This window comes from Xenopus laevis, chromosome 2L (genome assembly GCF_017654675.1).
Source record: "Xenopus laevis strain J_2021 chromosome 2L, Xenopus_laevis_v10.1, whole genome shotgun sequence".
Lineage (NCBI taxonomy): Eukaryota > Metazoa > Chordata > Amphibia > Anura > Pipidae > Xenopus > Xenopus laevis.
The window spans coordinates 144,393,881-144,414,136 of record NC_054373.1 but is presented as its reverse complement, the minus strand read 5'-3'; positions in this window follow the sequence as shown (position 1 = coordinate 144,414,136).

Genomic DNA, 20,256 nt, shown 5'->3' with positions numbered 1-20,256 from the left:
ACAGTCGCCATGTTCCTGCTGTTGAAATTCTACTGTCTCCTTTGTTTACCTGAGAGACCAGTCACGTTTATTTACATGTGTTGTATATATTCTGGACCAATGTACCAATCGCCCAATAAATTTTCATTCTGCATCAAATTGTCTTAATTATATGGCAAGTCTGTGTGTATGTATATGTGCATATATAGTGCTTGCACTCTAATGCTTAAAATCCAAAAATGGGGTGCACGGTCAATAAGTGGTCATAACGTGTTGTACATGTTAATAAATAAAGATAATTTATTACAGGCCATGTTACTTGGGGCTGAAATATTTAATTGAATAGCTTATCTAGTTATTGAGCAATTTGACACTGAGGTGACCTGCAAATTTAGCCACAAACTAAATGTGAACGTTACTGCTAGGCAGGGTATCTTTCCACTGACCAATAAAGTTAACGGATGCAACTGGGTACTGAGAAATATAATGAGCCAATGGTAAGAGCAATTGTTCCTAATGAAACGGACCCTCCCTAGTGCATGTGCTTTGTGTGAATGGGATGGCAAACTTAGATTGCTAGCTCTATATAAATAAAGGATAGTAGCAATTATCCCCACCTGACATATCATGAAGGTAATGGCAGCCAATTAGACAACTGATGGCCAATAAACAGTGAGGCAGCGACCACATCTGATAACATGAGTATGAGAACTATGTAGTCTATCACAAAGCGTCTGCACACAGGGGAACAATATAGGCGACTAGACACATACATTGTATGTCAGCACTGTTATTTATCTGTATTGTCCCCTGCAGCAGCATTCTATAGAAGCAGCATTGCCACTTCCTACATCTGCTTTCATCTGCCACAGACCTGATAACAAAACTGATTGAATTTGTAAAGGGCAGTTGCAAATCACATTTACCTCTAGCTATTTTGTATGTAACTGCAAATGATGCTATGCTCACATATACATAAACAGTTTCACCCTATAGAGGGCTTATTCACCTTGCAACAATTTGTTTAGTTTAGTTGTATTCAAGTAGATCACCAGAAATAAAGACTTTTTTTCAGCTACTTTCTATTTTCTGTTTGTGACTTTTTCTAATATTGGAATGTAAAGTTTCATTTTTCACCGTCTTTAAGAAAGCAGCTCGGGGAGGGGGTCGCTGACTCTGTAACTGTTTTTCAATTGATTTAGTTGATACGTTTCTTATCTTTCTCCCTGTTGAGCAGAATCTCTGAGTTTCATTAAAGGCAACTGTTAGAATTGATACAATAGTTGCTAATACTCCACAAATACAGCTGAGAAATGGATCAACTAAAGTAGCAAAATTGTAACCGTTTAGATTCTGCATCTGCATTAATGAGCTGCCAGGCAAACACCAGAGACATGATCATTAATCCTTAAACTTAGATTTTGTAAAGATGGTAAAAAATTTAAATGAATTGAGAAAAGTCTTCATTTCTGTTGAACAATCTGAAAACAATTGAACAACCTCTATAGGTACTAGTCTGTATAATAGAGAAGCATAGTAACATAGTAAGTTAGGTTGAAAAAAGACATGTCCATCAAGTTCAACCTTTTAACTGTTAGTTAGCCCATGCATGCAGTTCGTTCCAAATCCGTTGCTTTTTGAACAAAAGAAATTAAGCTCATTCATTTCATTAAGTCCATACTATAGCTAGAATATATGAAACGCCGTACTATCTGTATAGATACCCAAGTGCACATGCTTAAAGTTGCAACTTTACGTGACCCATGGATGCCTATATAGAAAAAAAATCCCCCATGCCCACTACTGGACTACTAAATTCAGCAGCAGCAGAGCTAACGAAAAAATAAATGGTATTCCATTTCTATCAATGTTGGTGCTTGAACAAAGACTGTCCTGTGCCTGTTCCTAAGGGGAATGGAGTGGAGGGCTGAGCCCTGCAGTACACGGTCTTTACTACTATATATATATATATATATCAGTCTGTGGAGGAGTCAGCACTCGCATAACTTGGTGCAAACGTGCCTGGGTGCAGTGTCCAAAATATAGAATTTCTATCCAACAAAGAAGGTCCGCATTCTCAGGTCTTAAATAAAAATCAAATATGGTTTATTAACTTAAGGACTAACGTTTCGGCCTCTCCGAGGCCTTTCTCGAAGGCCGAAATGTTAGTCCTTAAGTTAATAAACCATATTTGATTTTTATTTAAGACCTGAGTGTGCGGACCTTCTTTGTTGGATAGAAATTATATAAATATAGTAAGAAGGATCAGCACTCACTGTATTTATGTGAAGAAAAATCGCTTTTTATTTTTAAAAATTTACATCATAATCCGACGTTTCTGTCCCACCTGGGGACCTTTTTCAAGTCCTTCTTACTCTATACATGAATGCCTTCATGTATGAGTTTGAAAATAAGCACATATATGGTCATGAAACTTTTAAAAGGCATGGTAGCTTTTTTTGGCGCTACATAGACGATATCTTTTTTCTGTGGACTGGTACATCAGAACAAATGGAATTGTATGTTGATTATCTTAATAAACTGGATACGCCTGTTAAACTCACTTTGAATTACAGCTCACAAGAGATCAATTTTCTTGATGTCCAGCTGTATAAATCCAATCAGGGATTATATACACGGTTATACTCCAAAGAAACTGACAGGAACACGCTACTACATTACACAAGCCACCAAATAGGCATCTTATGGAATCACTTCCCAAGTCCCAGATGATGAGAGTAGTACACATAGATAGTGACCCCAAACAGAAAGAGGTGGACCTGGAGAAAATGGGGCAAACATTTCTGGATAGAGGATATCCAAATGCACTAATCAGGGAAACCATCAACACAGCATTGGCTATGAATCGGGAGGATTTATTAAGTCCAAGAACAAATCGGGTAAAAGTTGAAAACCGTCACGACATGTATTATGTCAGCACATTCAACCCCTATAGTAGCGACATAAGGAGATCTATACTCAAACATTGGGAGATAGTATCCAACGATGAAAGTATAGGTAATAAAATTCCACGCAGACCCAGGTTCAGTTACTCCAGAAATACTAAACTTAAGGAATATCTCAGTCCATCAGACCCGGTGGGGAAATACACCCAGCCCCAAGCCCAACATTTTCTAAGTACCCATCCAGGTGTATACAGATGCACAGGATATGTAGTATGTGGCACATTGATATTGGGATCAGAATTCAGGCATCCAAGGACTGGCAAAAAATACAACATTAAACATAGGTTATCATGTACCTCCTCGATGGGAGGCATTTTGGATATATGAATTAGACTGTGTGACCCCCAAAGGTCTGAATGGACAACTTCAATTGAATTGTTTTTTGGCATAAAGATGAATCTTTTTGTTATTATGAACCTTTTTTGTATAGACACAATTGTTACTAGAATTTCTTTGATACTATATAGGGCATTGGAAGTGCAAACACTGACACCCAGTGGTGAATTGAATTATTGCACCAAGTTCTTCAATGAACTAAAAAGGACAAAAAGACTTTTGGACTCAAATTTTACTTTGTACTCATTGTATGACGTCATGTTGGTGCCAGAATTCACTCAGGGGGTGGGTATTTAAGCCATTGTTTGTTACATCACATTATCCTTGAAAAAGGTTGGATAAGAATGTACTTCACTTAATAACAGTGTGTGCTAATCCTTCGCAAAAATATATATGCTTTATTGATCGTGCACCACTGGCTACATCTGTCTGAGTGCTGGTACTGTAGGACTATATATATATATATATATATATCTATATATATATATATATATATATATATATATATATATATATATATATATATATATATATATATATATATATATATATATATATATATATACACACACACACTTCCAAATGAGTATCCGCACTACTAGGCAAATAACTTCAGTAAAGGGAGGGGTGCACGGTAATTATGTATACTCCAATTATTCTCAGACCAGCACTCCCTATTTTAAGAATCAATCATTTTATTGTTACATCGTATCAACTGCATCAGCCATCACAACATCACCCGGCAGTGCATTCCACAACCTCAGGACAGTGAGGTTGTGGAATGCACTGCCAGGTGATGTTGTGATGGCTGATTCAGTTAATGACTATAAGAATGGCTTGGATGATTTTTTGGACAGACATAATATCCAAGGCTATTGTGATACTAAGCTCTATAGTTAGTATAGGTATGGGTATATAGAATTTAATTAAAAGTAGAGAGGGGTGTGTGTATGGATGCTGGGTTTTCATTTGGAGGGGTTGAACTTGATGGACTTTGTCTTTTTTCAACCCAATTTAACTATGTAACTATGTACTGTATAATAAATTACCCCCTCTTGTAAATTATAAGGATATTATAAGTTACCTCGGAGTTTCATGACCATATAAAAACACGAGGCCGAAGGCCGTGTGTTTTTATACAGATCATGGAACTCTGAGGTAACTTATAATATCCTCATATTTTGCAAAAGGGGGTAATTTATTATAATACACAAGTATCAGTGAGTCTTGTGACAGAAATTACATCACTACTCACCGTTTATAGCTGATGACATCAGAACTCACCGTTTATAAGTATATAATATACAAGATATTCATGGCTTTTGTGTATTATATAGTGAATAAAGTACCCCCTATTGTAAAATATAAGGATATTATAAGTCACAGAGGAGTTTCATGACCATATCAAAGGACAAGGCAGAGTGCTATTATAACCAATGACATCACTAGTCACCATTTATAAGGTTTTAATTTACAATATGCAGGGCTTTTGTATATATATATATATATATATATATATATATATATATATATATATATATATATATATATATATATATATATATATATATATATATATATATAATCTACAGTCTGGCAATTTCCCTATGAGACCAGACTGTAAATTATATCCTTATAAATGTCACGTTCTGACATCAGAACACGCCATTTATAACAGGGGTCCCCGGCCGCCAAATTTGACGCCGGCGACCCGAATTGGATGCCGACCTTTCTGACCCCCCTCCCGACATTTCACACAAAATGTGACCTGTATATGGTCACATAACTCCTCGGTGACATAACATCTTTATAAATTACAGTTGTTGGTACATTATCCACTATATAATACACAGCACTGCAATTTCCCCGCTGTATGTACCTGCCCCCAGGCCGATGTAATGGATCCGCATGCAGACAGAAAGGGAGGCTAATGTCAGCATAGGGGCTGATTCTTGGGCCGGCGTATTGCAGCAGCCGATTAGCCTTAAGGCATACACACCTTTACATTCACGTGCCAGAATGAATAAATAATAAATGCAATCAAAGTAACTTCCAAACAAGAAGTGAAGCATGAATGGAAATCCCGTAACTGCTATTTGGGCTGGACACCTGGCAGCTCAGTTTAGGCTACTGAGCTTTTTAACATTTCTTTTGGAAGGCTGGGGGTAGGAAATTTATGAAATAGGATGTAGTTGTACTCTGGACTTCTTGTAGACCTTCAGGCAAAATGAAATTATACACAAAGTACTCTCTTGAGCATTATTGCAATTTCCTTTTGTAACAGAAACAGAGACATCAAAATCCTCTTTGTTATAATTCTTGTAGCAACCAAGGACTGTCGCATGGCTGATAGCACTGGTATTAAATGCCTATACAGAAGGCTTCTCCAGTCAGAAACTTCCTATAGGGCCGCATTCTGCCCCCCATTGATTCCATAGCTGCACAGAGCTGTAAATTGGGGAAGCAGCTGTTGCCAGAGATATCAGTCTAATAGCAAGTACAGTGGTTATTATTACATATAAATGTATCTATTAAACTTCTCTAAAATTGTTGCTGATCACACTATTATACATATTAAAAATGCAAAGAATTTTCATACATGTAGTTACTAAAATGTATAAATTAACAAAAGAATATATGCAGAATTTATATGCAGCCATACATGGTGCAATACAGATTTCCCCTGAAGGAGAAGCAGCAGAGCAGCAGCAGCAGCAAAAAAAAAAATCTATGGTCACATAGTAACTTGTTGTTATAGTGAGTCAGTTTTAAAGCTATTACCAGTGGAAATATCATTTAGGGACCTTCTGCCATTAGGGACCCAGATTAACATACCTGAGCACAGGGTGGCAGTTGTTTTAGGGCTCTTACACACAGGCCGTTTTTCCTGCGCTCCCCTGCGTTACGCTTTCTTCCGTTCAGCCACAGGGGAGCGCAGGAGTAGACGCAGTCAATTATTCTGAAGGGGGCTGTACTTCTACAGATGCATGTAAGCGCCAAACGCAGGTGGGATGCAGCATGTTACATTTCACCTGCGTTCGGCACATACATGTGTCTGTGTACAGCCCCTTAAAAATAATTGAGTGCGTCTACTTCTGTGCTCCCCTGCGGCTGAAGGAAGAAATCAGAATGCAGGGGAGCGCAGGGAAAACCTCCTGTGTATAAGAGCCCTTAGTCTCAATGTGCATGGGGTGGTGCAGAGAAGTGGAAGTTGATTAAATTTTATGAAAGGCTGTGGCACCTTTATTACAGTGTAATCCACAGAATTGGCTCCCAGTGCTCTGGTAAATTAATGCATGTTGGAATATTAGACCTGTATGTGCTGCTGGACATGGGAGTATGATAGGGAGGAGTTAAAATAAAAATAATAGCACATACCCTATTGAAAGTGATACTGCCACATATCTCTCAACCCCATCAATCAGCCCTTATGTATTTTTATAGATTTCTTACAAATCTTACCCCTAGATTTAATTATAGTCAAAATCTGCATATATGGAGTAAAACATAGAAATACAGCACTGGGACCCCTATAGTAAACCAATGGCACAATGACGCCTAGTTATTAATGGCACAGAGACACCTGAAAACTCATTGACACATAGAAAATCCAACTGGAAGGGCTGCACTCTGCAGTTTATACAAAAACTTCTAGCACTGACTAAGGAACAGATCAAAATGTGCTGCATACATGTGCCACCTGGAGGAAGATATCAGAATAGCACTCAGATAAGAATTGAACAAAAAGCTAAAGCTGGCCGTACATGTAACCATTTTTCTTTACCTAATGACCAATTTCAGAGCAATTCGACATGAATGATTGTAAGGTTTGGGTGCACTGAAATGATTGTACATCTGGTGATCTTTCTTCAGATATCAATCAGAAAATTTTCATTTTTAAACAATAAAATTTGTCTATTGATGGGATGAACAAATTACGATCATTTAAAAGTTTGGAAATTGCATGTACTGCCCATTTGATCTTTGGTATGAACATTTCAATAAATTACAGCTGTAAAGATCTCCAGGGTCGGATTTAAATAGCAGGCACCCCAAGGCCCGCTGCTTTTCATTGCCTCCGTCCCCTCCCCTTCCTTTATGCACATGCACAAATTTTCAATTTTAAAAAGGTATTGTATCTCCTGCAAATCCCCAATGCTTCTGAACCAATGCGGGTGTGGTTGGCCGCATGCCACACCTCTTAAATTTTGCTGACCTAGGCCTGGGCCAATTCACTTTTTTCTTATCCCAATCTTTTCCCACTATTTTCCCACTCTTTTGGAGCAGGACCACCATGAGGCAAGGTGAGTTACCAGGGGCAGCAAAAAGTTAGTTAAAATGGAAGTTTGGCTCAGCTAATGCAAAGGGTGCCTTTGATCCACTCTGATGCTAAAGTTTTAGGCACGGAAGGGGGCATAGGGCAGAGTATGTGCAGTGAATCAGCAGTTAAGAAGATGGGGAGCTACTGGGGCATCTTTGGAGACACAGATCTTTACTGCTAAAGGGCTTTGGTTGCCTTGGCTGGTACAGAAACCCAAAACATAAAGTACAACATTTCTAGCTACTTCTTTAGTTAAGCATAAGTTCTCCTTTAAGCAGGGGACATTATTTGCTCTGTGATGCTTGATTCTTGCCAGTAGTTTAAAGATTAGACTTTGTAGCTCAGTTTAATTTTGTCAGTCATTGACCATGTCCTGGGGCATGTCATTCCTGTACTTATGACGTGTAGGCAGTGTCGGACTGGCCCACTGGGATACCAGGAAAACTCCCGGTGGGCCAAGGTGTCAGTGGGCCCTCATGCTTCTAAACATTTGGCTTATTTCATGGCCATTCCCTATTTCTATGAGAATAAAGAAGTTAAATATATGAATAATAGGTTATAGTATATAAAGAAAAGAGAATATGAGAATAGAGGTTGAGTAAGGAAAGGAAGAAAATAATCCTTAGAGTAGGCCCCTGGTCTATGGGTTTTTGGTGGGCCCCTGGTGTCCCAGTCCGACACTGCGTGTAGATTTTCATTTGTCATATTAAGGGGCTGTTATGTCAGCTGCCCTGTTTCATAGCTGTGAAGCTGACTGCCTTGGAATGGATGCAGAAGAAAATGAGAATTTCAACTTCATATCATAAATTCCATTTCTTCTATTCCCAATATGTCAGTCCAGGGTTTCCCATCCCAAGTTTTTAATATTGCTTACTATATATAAACAGTATATATTAATATTGCTTACTGTACTGCTATGGCCAGGGGCAATGATGCCATGGGGTGAGTTGAGAAGGAGTGGCAGAAAAAAATCCACTCCTGGTAAATTCAAGAGTCTAAATTAGTTTTTTAAATTGAAATTTCAGCTCTGCTAGTACAGAGAGAGCATTTACCCCACTCCAACACTTGAAAATGTAAGTGCTGAAAGGCTGCTTGGGGGTGGCAATGGTCCTGGGAACACCCCTGGCTATGGCAGATATATAACAGTGGTGAGGAGGAAGTCAAGTGGTGTTTTATGTCATATGTCATTGATTTTGATTGGCTATGCTATAGGCCCTAGCTCCTAGCCTGGGAGGGGTAATATTGCCCAACTGTACTTTCTCATTATGTTACACCATACCCTTTTAGTTTTGCCTGAGCTTATATTAAATCTCAAAAGAGGTGTATTATCCTCATTGTTAGGTGGGGAAGCCTCAGTCTTTATACAGTGTATATAATATATTAATTGTACCTGGCTGGCCACAACTTCCCACTCTCCTCCATAGTCATCTAATTGTATCTTTCCCAATGTCCCTTGAAATTTAATTATAATATATCATTGAATATTGCTAGAGCTTGTGATGCCAGACGACACCCCACATAAAGCAGGAATACATCATTTAGTCTGCAATATGTAGGTCTGCACAGACACACAGAGAATAATTGGCCTGTATGCAGCTCTAAGAATAGTTCTTGAAGTGGCATTTCCCCTGCCATACTGACAGTTTCCCATATTTGGTATTCACATCTACAATGATACAGATATTCTCACAGCTGCCTGATTCTACTAACCATCCTGTCTGTATATTGAATGAACATCTACCCAAGTCTGTACAATTTAAATAGACATGGAATTATGGCTAAGCCTTCTTTCTCTTTTTTTCACTTGTCTTGAAGATGATTCTCTTATGTACAGTTGAATGCAAAGGTTTGGGCACCCCTACCAAATTACATATTTAGTTAATGTTGTAATTGAACAGTAGTATCCACAGTGGAACACTCTGCCATCTTGGATTATTTTCTTCAAATACAGGAAGCAGAGAGCTGGCTGGTCGAAGCAAAGAGAAGCCAAGCAATGCATGACTTTAACATCACAATGTGGACTCAAATTAAGGGAGTTGGGAGGTATGTGGGGAGGTATCCGTTATATTTTGGGGTTGTGTATATACGTCTAGGGAAGAATAGACTCCACCAAGTGTTAGAAAATTCTGGATAACAATGTGAAACAGGCAACAAAGAAGCTAAAGCTGAAAAATGTTTGATTGAAATATAACTCAAAAGCTACCATGAGCTATCTGAAGAAAACCAATGTTTCAGAAAGGCCCTCACAGTCCCCTGACTTTATTTTATTTAAACCATGGGGGTTGATCTTAAACATGCAAAAAGTCCCAAAAAGTTCTCAGAATTAATGATCTGCAAGGAAGAATGGGTAAAAATCCCTACAACAAGAACTGTGAGACTCTTAGCTGGATACAAAGGACATTAGAAACTGTGATCTGTTGTCCCAAGCCCCTCCCAATAATCTGTGCACTCGTTCTACCATATACCGAATCTCAATAATGTCTAATCACTCCACCATATGCCGAACCCCAATAATGTCTACTCGTTCCACCACAAGGGGTAAAGGCCCTTTCTCCCCCTCCCCTATATCCTGCTTTGTTGTTCAGGCCATGGAGGGGAGGGTGTAACAGACTTTCTCCAGTACCTACTGATAGGACCAGTAAACTGAGAATGCACTTATTAACCTGATGAACTTGTGTCTCCATCCCTCCTGCAGTGCCAGCTGGTTGAGCTTTGTTTGTCCCATGTAAAAAAATCCACTGGGCAATTGCTGTTGTGTATATTTGTATATATCTGCCTTGTGCTGATGCTGCAGTGGCCTGGCATGGAACCCGGGAGTGTCATTTCATAGGATTTCTTTCTATATAGCTTCTTGGCCACACCATGAACGACAGCATCTATTACACAAAGTGAATAAGAGTCAGCCTCCATGTTGTTTCCTTTTACTGTCTGGGAAGACAAAGTTGGGTACCAGTAACTACAACACACGCCAGTAACAGCACTCGCCAAACCTTAAAGGGGTGGTTAACCTTTGAGTTAAATATTAGTATGTTATAGAATGATTATTTCTAAGCAACTTTTTGGCCTTCATTTTATCTTTTTTATACTTTTTTTTCAATTTGCCTTCTTCTCATTCTAGAAATGTATTCATATTGTTACCTATTATTACTCATCTTTCTGTTCAGACCCTCTCCTATTCATATTCCAGTCTCCTATTCAAATCAGTGCATGGTTACTAGGGGAATTTAGACCCTAGCAACCAGATTGCTGACTTTGCAACCTGGAGAGCAGCTGAATCAAAAGTTAAATAACTCAAAAAAGACAAATAATAAAAAAATTACAACCAATTACAAATTGTCTCAGAATATCACTCTCTACATCATACTGAAAGTTAACTCAAAGGCGAACAAACCCTTTAACAGCTGCCACTATAAAATAGTCAAAAAGGCCAAGAGCAGATGTCAGGCTGTAGAACCATCCACACTGCCCTGCTCTGTCTGTTCTGGAATTTCAAATAAGCTGCTGACGTAATACATGTGTGCTAACACTGATGCCATTGGTAAATGCATACAGTATGCAAGGGTAGGATCAGATTAATTAAACAGCAAAAAGGACATTTACAATTGGGTCTTTACTGGAACTCAACAATGCCTTAGAGTAGCCCAGTCTGAGAGGTCAGCCATTTGCTCAATACAATATTTAAGAATAGTAACAACAGAGGGCTTCTTTGCTTCCTGTTGTAGGTTTGCTTGGGCCCTAGTAGGGTTCCCACCTGGCGGGAATTTGACCATCCTAACCGATAAATCACCAGCTAAATCCAGCACCGGTATTATAAACTCACCAGCAATGTATTTGGCAATAAATTAGAAATGCCCTATAAATCCCTCCTTTTCCTTTACCCTCTCCGCTGCCGATCTCCTCTTCTAACCACAGGTCCGCCCATTTCCTTACCCAGTTTGCCTATTTCCCTACCACTTTCCTGTCCCATTCACCTTTCTTCTTCCTAACCTGCCTGTTTCCTCACCACATTTTTCATAGCCCTGCCCCTAGTGACATCACAACTCACCTTTCTTAGGTAAGAAGAAAAGGTGGCACCCAAGGCTATGGTCACCAGGGGCATATTTATATGTAGGCACCCGAGGGCCTATGCCTAGGGTGGCAGCATTAAGGTGATGGCCCTTGGGTGCATATATATAGTTTTTTTGTAGAAAAATAAAAGCTTTCCCAGCTGCCCAACTGCAGAATTGTGGCAGTGTAGTTGGGGGGGGGGTCAACCACGGGCGATCCTGGGCCCTTTGCCGCCCTCCCCCCCTGTACTCACCTTTTTGGTGCCAGAAGGAGTACAGGGGGTCCACGATGCTAGCACAGAGAAGTGCAATTGCACTCTGCGCAAGAAGAGCTGAGTTTCCTGTGTAAAATTTCAGAACCCTAAAAATGAATGTGGCTAAAAATGGCATATTTTATATACTGAACTTATTGCACCAGCCTAAAAATTCAGCTTGTCAATAGCAGCAATAATTCAGGACTTCAAACTTGTCACAGGGGGTCACCATCTTGGAAAGTGTCTGTGACACCCACATGCTCAGTGGGCTCTGAGCAGCTGTTGAGAAGCTAAGCTTAGGGGTCGTTGCAAATTATCAAGCAGAAAATGACGTTGGCCTGTAATATAAGCTGATGCTACAGGACTGATTATTAAATTCTGATGCTAGTTGCACTGGTTTCTGTGCTGACGTGTAGTAAATATCTGTATTAATCTCTAATCAGTCTTATATTGTGACATTTCTATTCTATGTGTATATTGTGAGTGGGTCCCTAAGCTCAGTAAGTGACAGCAGCACAGAGCATGTGCAGTGAATCAGCAGAAAAGAAGATGAGGAGCTACTGGGGCATCTTTGGAGACACAGATCTTTAATGCTAAAGTGCTGTGGTTGCCTTGGGCTGGTAAAGAAGCCCAAGCATAATGTACAATATTTCTAGCCTACTTCTTTAGTTAAGCTTTAGTTCTCCTTTAAAGTTACCAGGAGCAGAATTTTTACCGCCCCTTGGGTCAGCCTGCAATTCCCTGATGGCCACACCAGGTTCATTCTCAGGCTGCAGATAAGGCCAAGAATCAGCCCCTGCGCCCCGATCAATAGGCACACACAGGGCCACCATCAGAAATCGCAGGGCCCTATATGAAAAAATTTCCTGGGCTCCCTGGGCTGCGCCCACCACAAGCCCCACCTACAGGTCCGCCCTCCCCACCCCGCAGGTCCACCCCCCACCACACACTAAAAAAAAACATTGGTGGCTATGGTTCCCACATGTTAATAAAAAAATATTGGTGGTCAGGGCCCCCCATTGAAAAAAGCATTTGTGGTCAGGGCCCCCCCATTAAAAAAAATGTTTGTGGTCAGGGCCCCCCACTAAAAAATATTGGAGGCTAGGACCCATGGGGAAAAAAAATTGGTGGCCACGCCCCCCCCCCACACGTTATAAGAAAATTGGTGGCCAGGGCCCCCCTTAAACATCCATGTAAAAAAACTTGCACCCCCAGAAGTTTAAAAAAAATATGGTGCCCAGGGCCCCACCACACAACAGGGACCACAAAAGGTTACCTTTAGGGGGGCACTGCCATGTTGCACTTCATTAGTGTGGCCCACCTGCTGTCAGTGAGCAGCCAACTACAGAAGGGAGGAGGGGAGCACAGGTGGCTGCATCTTCTTCCAGTGACAACATTTTCTTCCCTTATTGGTCACAGAATTTAAAGTCCTGGTAAAGCTGCATGGTGATTGGATGAGCTGGAGGAGAAGTTCAAACCTCAGCTATCCAATCCCTGAGCAGCTCAACCGGGACTTGAACTCAGTGACCAATAAGGGGAAGTAATGGACAGAAGATACCTCCCCCTGTGCTCCCGCCCTGCCTTCCCGAATTCAGCAGCTCTCAGAAAGCAGGGGGGCCCCCTTACCCTCGGGGCCTCCTACATCTCCCCTGATGGCTGCCCTGGGCACACAAACAAGATTTTGGCACCAAACTAGATACTTATGCAATTAGATGCCTAAATCCACTCTGTGTGTCTGAATGCAGGCTCATGCACTGGCTCTGGGTTAAGGCACATCCAATAGCTGACATAGGGGCTGTTTCTGCATTTAATTGCAGGCTAAGAACAGCCTGGTGTGGAATTAAACTGCAATTCAAAGCCTCTGCTGTGCCCCACCCCAGCATTGCCTATATTAAAGAACACCACTAACTTGCATGTTGACTAAAACATATTCTTTTTTGTATCTAGATACACATTTGCATTGTTACACTATTATGTAATTTTTGTTCTCTTTTCCTTTGTTAAATTTGAATTTGGTAGATTTTGTTTGCTAATTGTATGATGTAACTTCATTACTGCCTACAAATGGAGTTTTTTTTTTCTTGTACTTTTCTTTATATATTACCTCTGGAACTTACCATACCTCCCATCATTTTGGAAGTAAAAAGAGGGACAAAAAAGTTTTTCGCCACACCCATGTCTGTGGTCACACTCCCTAATTATCATGTTCATTTTATAAAATTTGGCAGGTTATGAAAGTTTGAAAATATTTTTGTGTCTCAAAATTGTTACAAAGTATCTTATTTGCACCTGTTAGCTGTACTGGCCTCTCTGCTAAAAGCCAATTAAGTGAGAAACTTTGTTTCTTTTTCTGGCTGTTCAGTGCAGAGAAAAGAGGGACTTTCCAGTACAAATGAGGGACTGCAGGTTGAGCTGTCAAAAGAGGGACTGTCCCTCCGAAAAAGGGACAGTTGGGAGGTATGACTTACTACTAAACTAAATGCCTTTTTCTTTGGTTTGTAATAATAAATTGTTATAGACAAAGAGTTCTTAAAATGAGCTATAGAAAACATACTGAAAATATTGTTACTCTACTTCCACTGAAGACATTAACATACTTGTATATTTTTTCAGAGCCAGAATGCCTCAGCCACATCACATCCCTTATAAACAGCTCAAATTGTCACAGCTTTACCACCATCTAGTGGATACCTTCATGGGAAACATTCATTTTTTCCTTCAACATAAAAACAACGTGCCAAAACTACACATTTATCATCATCATTTATTTATATAGCGCTGTCAAGATACGCAGTGCTTTACTGCAGTTATAGCAAACAGGGAATAAATGGTGGATAACAGACAAGGATTACAGAGTACAATAGGGTTAGAAGGACCTAGAGATTAGAGTTTACAAACTAAAAGGTCAGGGTACAATTGAGACATTAGGATTGTATAAACACTTTGTCATTTTTGATACAGCAATGATTAATTAAGGTACATTGAATAAGCCTCTTTAAACAGATGGGTCTTTAAGGAGCACTTGAATGTTTGGAAGGAAGGAGAAAGTCTGACAGCTTGTGGCAGAGAGTTCCAGAGAAAAGCAGAAGCCCGAGAGAAGTCTTGTAGACGAGAATGGGCAGAAGTGACCAGAGGAGAAGTCAGGCGAAGATCAGAAGCAGAGCGTAGGTTTCGTGAAGGAGTGTATTTGGAGATTAGAGATGAAATATAGGGAGGGGTTTCATTATTAAGGGCCTTGAATGTGAGTGTAAGTAATTTGAATTTGATTCTAGAAGAGATTGGGAGCCAGTGAAGGGACATACATATGGGAGCAGCTGATGTTGAGCGGCGAGCTAGATGAATGAGTCTAGCGGCCGCGTTTAGAACAGATTGGAGTTGTGAAAGGTGACTTGTTGGAATACCTGTGAGGAGTCAGTTGCAGTAATCAAGGCGGGAGATGATGAGAGACTGAATCAGTGTTTTAGTTGATTCTGAACTGAGATAGGGTCGTATTCGAGCAATGTTGCGCAGTTGAATACGGCAAGATTTTGCAAGTGTTTGAATGTGTGGTGAAAAAGACAGATGAGAGTCTAAGACGACTCCTAGGCAGCGTGCCTGTGTGGTGGAATGAAAGGTGGTGTTGTTTACGGTGAGTGATATCTGAGGGACAGGGGAAGATCTTGGAGGAAATATAATGAGTTCTGTTTTAGAAAGGTTCATTTTCAGGTGGCGCTGTGACATCCAGGAGGAGACAGCAGAGAGACAGTCTGTGACTTGGGAAAGGACAGAATTAGAAAGATCAGGAGTAGACAAGTAGAGTTGGGTGTCATCACTCATCAGCATAAAGGTGATACTGAAGTCCAAATGACTGAATGAGTTTTCCTAGTGAAGTTGTATAGAGCGAGAACAGCAGGGGGCCAAGAACAGAGCCTTGAGGAACTCCAACAGAGAGTGGGAAAGTAGTAGAAGTAGAGTTAGAGAAGGAAACTTTAAAGGAACGGTCAGACAGATAAGATGTAAACCATAAAAGAGCAGTGTCACAAATGCCAGATGAGTGTAGAATGTCTAGGAGGAGTGTGTGGTCAACTGTGTCAAAGGCTGCAGAGAGATCTAGAAGGATTAGAATGGAATAATGACCTTTAGACTTTGCCAATAGAAGATCATTGGTTACTTTGGTGAGTGCAGTTTCAGTTGAGTGTGATGGACGGAAGCCAGATTGCAAGGGGTCGAGGAGGGAGTTGTGAGTGAGATGCTGGATCAGGCGTTTGTAAACAAGCCTTTCTAGTAATTTGGATGCGAATTTATTATTCTTATACACAGCCCTTAATTAAGGGAACTGAGCAGCTTTTCAAGAAGATCGGCAACAAGACTGGGTGTAAGTAGGCATGGCCTTGGGTGGATGGGGGTCTTCTCTCTAGTGTCCTGTTTTTTATTTTCAGTTTTTGCAGACTTTCCTAAAAACTGAAAATTATGCATACACTTATGAGGTATAAAATGCTCGTAGTGATTGGCTAAAATGACCAACCATCAAGTCAAGTGGGGGCCTTCCTAAAATACAATTTTTTAATACCATCTGTCCTGAAGATCACTAGACATTTTGTCAGTTTCCCAGGAGCCCCCAGTCATGTGACTTGTGCTCTGATAAACTTCAGTGACTCTTTACTGCTGTACTGGAAATTTGAGTGATATCACCCTTCACTGTTGTACTGCAAATTTGAGTGATATCATGTACACAGCAAGGCCACCAGCCCACCTCTCACATAGATCTTAATGCATTTGGTTTTTTAACATAACTGGAACACTGGTAACAAAATTTACATAAAACTGGGTAAACAAAAATTGATACAGCATATGTGTAAAACAGCAGGGAAATGCACAGCCACTGTTGTGTTACACAGCAAGGCCACCAGCCCACTTACATTACAACAGGCAGTTATTACTAGATATCCCTGGAAATATATTACAGGATTTGTATAGAGTATAACACAAAATACATTATATATACAGTATAACATTATATATACATATTATTTTATTAATCCAAAGCATGCCAGCACTCTCGATAAAGTTGTTAAATATGCCTGGGTGCAGTGCCAATAAATTATCTGTAACTACTGCAAGAAGGTCCGCACTCACAGGACTTATAAAAAGTAAAAAATATTTATTCCATTGGACTGACGTTTTGGCATCCCCAAGGCCTTTCTCAAAGTAACAAACTGAACACACAACCGCCTTAAATTAAGGGCAGGAAAAGACAGCTGGTACATGTCACATGATCAGTATTGCAATCACTAATAATACGTATCACTTTAATCCAAGATCTACATTTAAACACAGAAAAAACTAGACAATATATCCCCTAGTCATAACACTAACAATTAAAAACAAGACATTTTGTAACCACAAGTGTTTTCTATTAAGTTACTTAGACATATAAACAATCTAGATTAATAATGTTACAATAATGTCAAAACTAGCGAGTAAATAGCACAATATATCAATATACATAACTCCACTGGGTTATTGGATCCATATTTCATTTAGTTATATGCTGAAAGTTCTGTATTTCCCCATTCCTCATATCTATTCATTAAGAGCTCTCTCTGAATTGCAATAGCCTATGGCTAAACAATTACGTGTCACTGATTTAACACACCTAATTTAATTTAATTTGTTCTTTAGGGAATGGGTCCTAACTTAATCGTAATTATTTTATTATATATACATTATAAATATAGTATAACACAAAATACATTAAACACTAGTAGATAACAAACAATCTCCTTGCAGTGTGATGAGAAACTCATAATCAGGAAAGAGGGTGCTGCTCAAACTGGGCAGAATTCTTGGGATGTACCATGTGCTCTGCAGGACTTCGCTATATAGTTAATCTGCAGTGCAAACTCACTAAAGTTGCTGCACAACACACAGTAACTACATCAGAGCACATGCAACATGAGACAGAGTTGATATTTACTTCTAGAACAGAGTTTTATATTTTTTTCATTAACAGGACACTGACAAAGCTCTTACCTCTCCATAGATCTTCATTTCATGCACTGGCAGGACCAGACCATTTGGCTGTATTCACTAGGGGGTTTAGGAAGGGCTCATTATAGTGACATAGTCTGATATACTGTATGTTCTCTACTGATTTAATCTATGATATCAAACAATTAGGTTTAACTTCTGTCAGAAATCATTTTTCAGTTTTCATTGCAAATCCTGTTAAGCAAATTCATATGCATACATTCACTGTGTTACAGCAGCATGAAAAATGTTCAGAGCTCAGGGGTATTGCAAAATAAGGGATGGGATTATTCATCTGGTAGCCCCTATGTGGACTCGACTGGCATCCTACGGGAAGGTCTGTTTGGCAGTACACATGTTTTTTTATGCAGCCAAAACTTGCCTCCAAGCCTGGAATTCAAAAATAAGCACCTGCTTTGATGCCACTGGAAGCAACATCCAAGGGGTTGGAGAGCAACATTGGGGACATTGAGGATCACAGATGCTATTGGCAGAGAGCCCAGAATATTTTCTTTTTTTTTCATTTGAACATTTTATTGATTTTCAAAGAATTATAGGTTAAACAGTCATAATACTGAGAACACCGTACAAATAAACGTAGGACAGTGTCACTTCGTATGTCACAATTACACATTTGTATGCATTTAGTCATTGAGATAGATATGATTAGGTATTGCGCTCATTGGCAACATAATGTGCTACAGTTTATCTCTTTTGTCAAGCCAGTAGTGGAGAAGGGTAGGTTTGGAAAGACAAAAGAAATAATAAGGGTTAGGGTAAGAGTTTTTGTACAGGTTCCATAATGACACTATAATCTGACTGCAATAATAAAAGTCATGAGGGCTGAATAACCGATATATGTGCTAAATTGTGCAAGTCGAGTTGCCAAAAGCAATCATTTAGAAATTAATTTTTCAACAATTTACTACAAGTTGGAAAATTGAACCTGACAATTGTTTTGCTATAAGAATGGCCAATAAACATGTCACCGTGCATACTTTTTTTCTTCTTCCAATTAGGGAAGCAATGGCAAAGGCCTTGTGCAGGGAGCAGGTCTGGACCAAATTTATATTTTTTTATGCTGGAAATTCGACTCTTCTAGTGCAAGAGAGTGTAATTGCACTCTCTGCATTAGCAATGTGGTCCCCTTTGGACCACCACCAGCACAGGGAAGGTAAGCACTGGGCGACATTGCAGGATCCACATCAGCCAGCTCCAGACACAGAATCACTGCTGTGTGGAACTCATTCTATATTCTCTATGTTATACAAAAGCCAAGACTAACTGTAAATGATGGTTCTTTGTGATGTTATCAGTTATAATTGTGCTTAGTAATGAAACATGTGCATTATAATAAATTATAATAAATAAGTATCCCATCTTTTCTGGAAAAAATACCGGCCTTCCTATATATTTATCTTTTTTCCCTATTAATAACATTGGGATCAACCAGGTGGCAACCCTAGTTGTAACATATAATGGTGTTAAAAGTCATCTTGTCATTCTGTCACCTGTTTAAAAGTAGCCAGCCTTTGGCCTTGTGCCTTTATAGGATCATGAAACTCCTCAGTGACTTATATTTTACAGTGTTGGGAGGGGTACATTATTCACTATATCCACAAAAGCCTAGCAACCAAGTATAGATAATATTTTTAAATGTTGGCTATCACAGAATAATACAATTCATTTTATAATCACTCCACTGGTCACAACCTCCATCCACTTAAACACACAAGACCCCAGTATAAAATCACAAATTGTATGTATAAACATATAGGTTTAGTTAGTTCATGAGGCATCAGTAAATGCTCCAGTGTCCAAAGAGTATCTAGCAGTTCTGGACTGAGAATCAAAATAGGCCCTGGCATTTTAAGTACACAGAGGCTCAAACAGCTCAAATAGAGGCCCAAAGGCCCCACCAGCCTAATAAATAGTGACTGTCTATAGTCATTTACAGCAGCCCTTATGCCATTTGCCAGAACCCACAGACTGCCAGTCCTGGCCTGGTATTTAGTCAGTGGCCTGCAAGTTTTTAGTCTGCTGCATGAAGGTACAGACAATATGTTCCATCCAGACTGGGCTATTTACCCAGCACTAAAAGTCCTGATGCCCAATAAATCCTCAGCACTCCTACAGTGACAACAGTCAGTATATAATGTAGGTAGTCACAATCATCAGCCAACAACATATGTTTTACTGTTAAGCTTCTTTCAGGCCTCAAATTTGTAAATAGCCCACTGTGGTCATAATCCATTTTCTAGACCAAAACAGGGAGGTGATTGGTAGTGACTTGTTCTTCAAAAAAGAAAGCTATTGGAGTCATACGCTGGGTACTGTAAAACCAA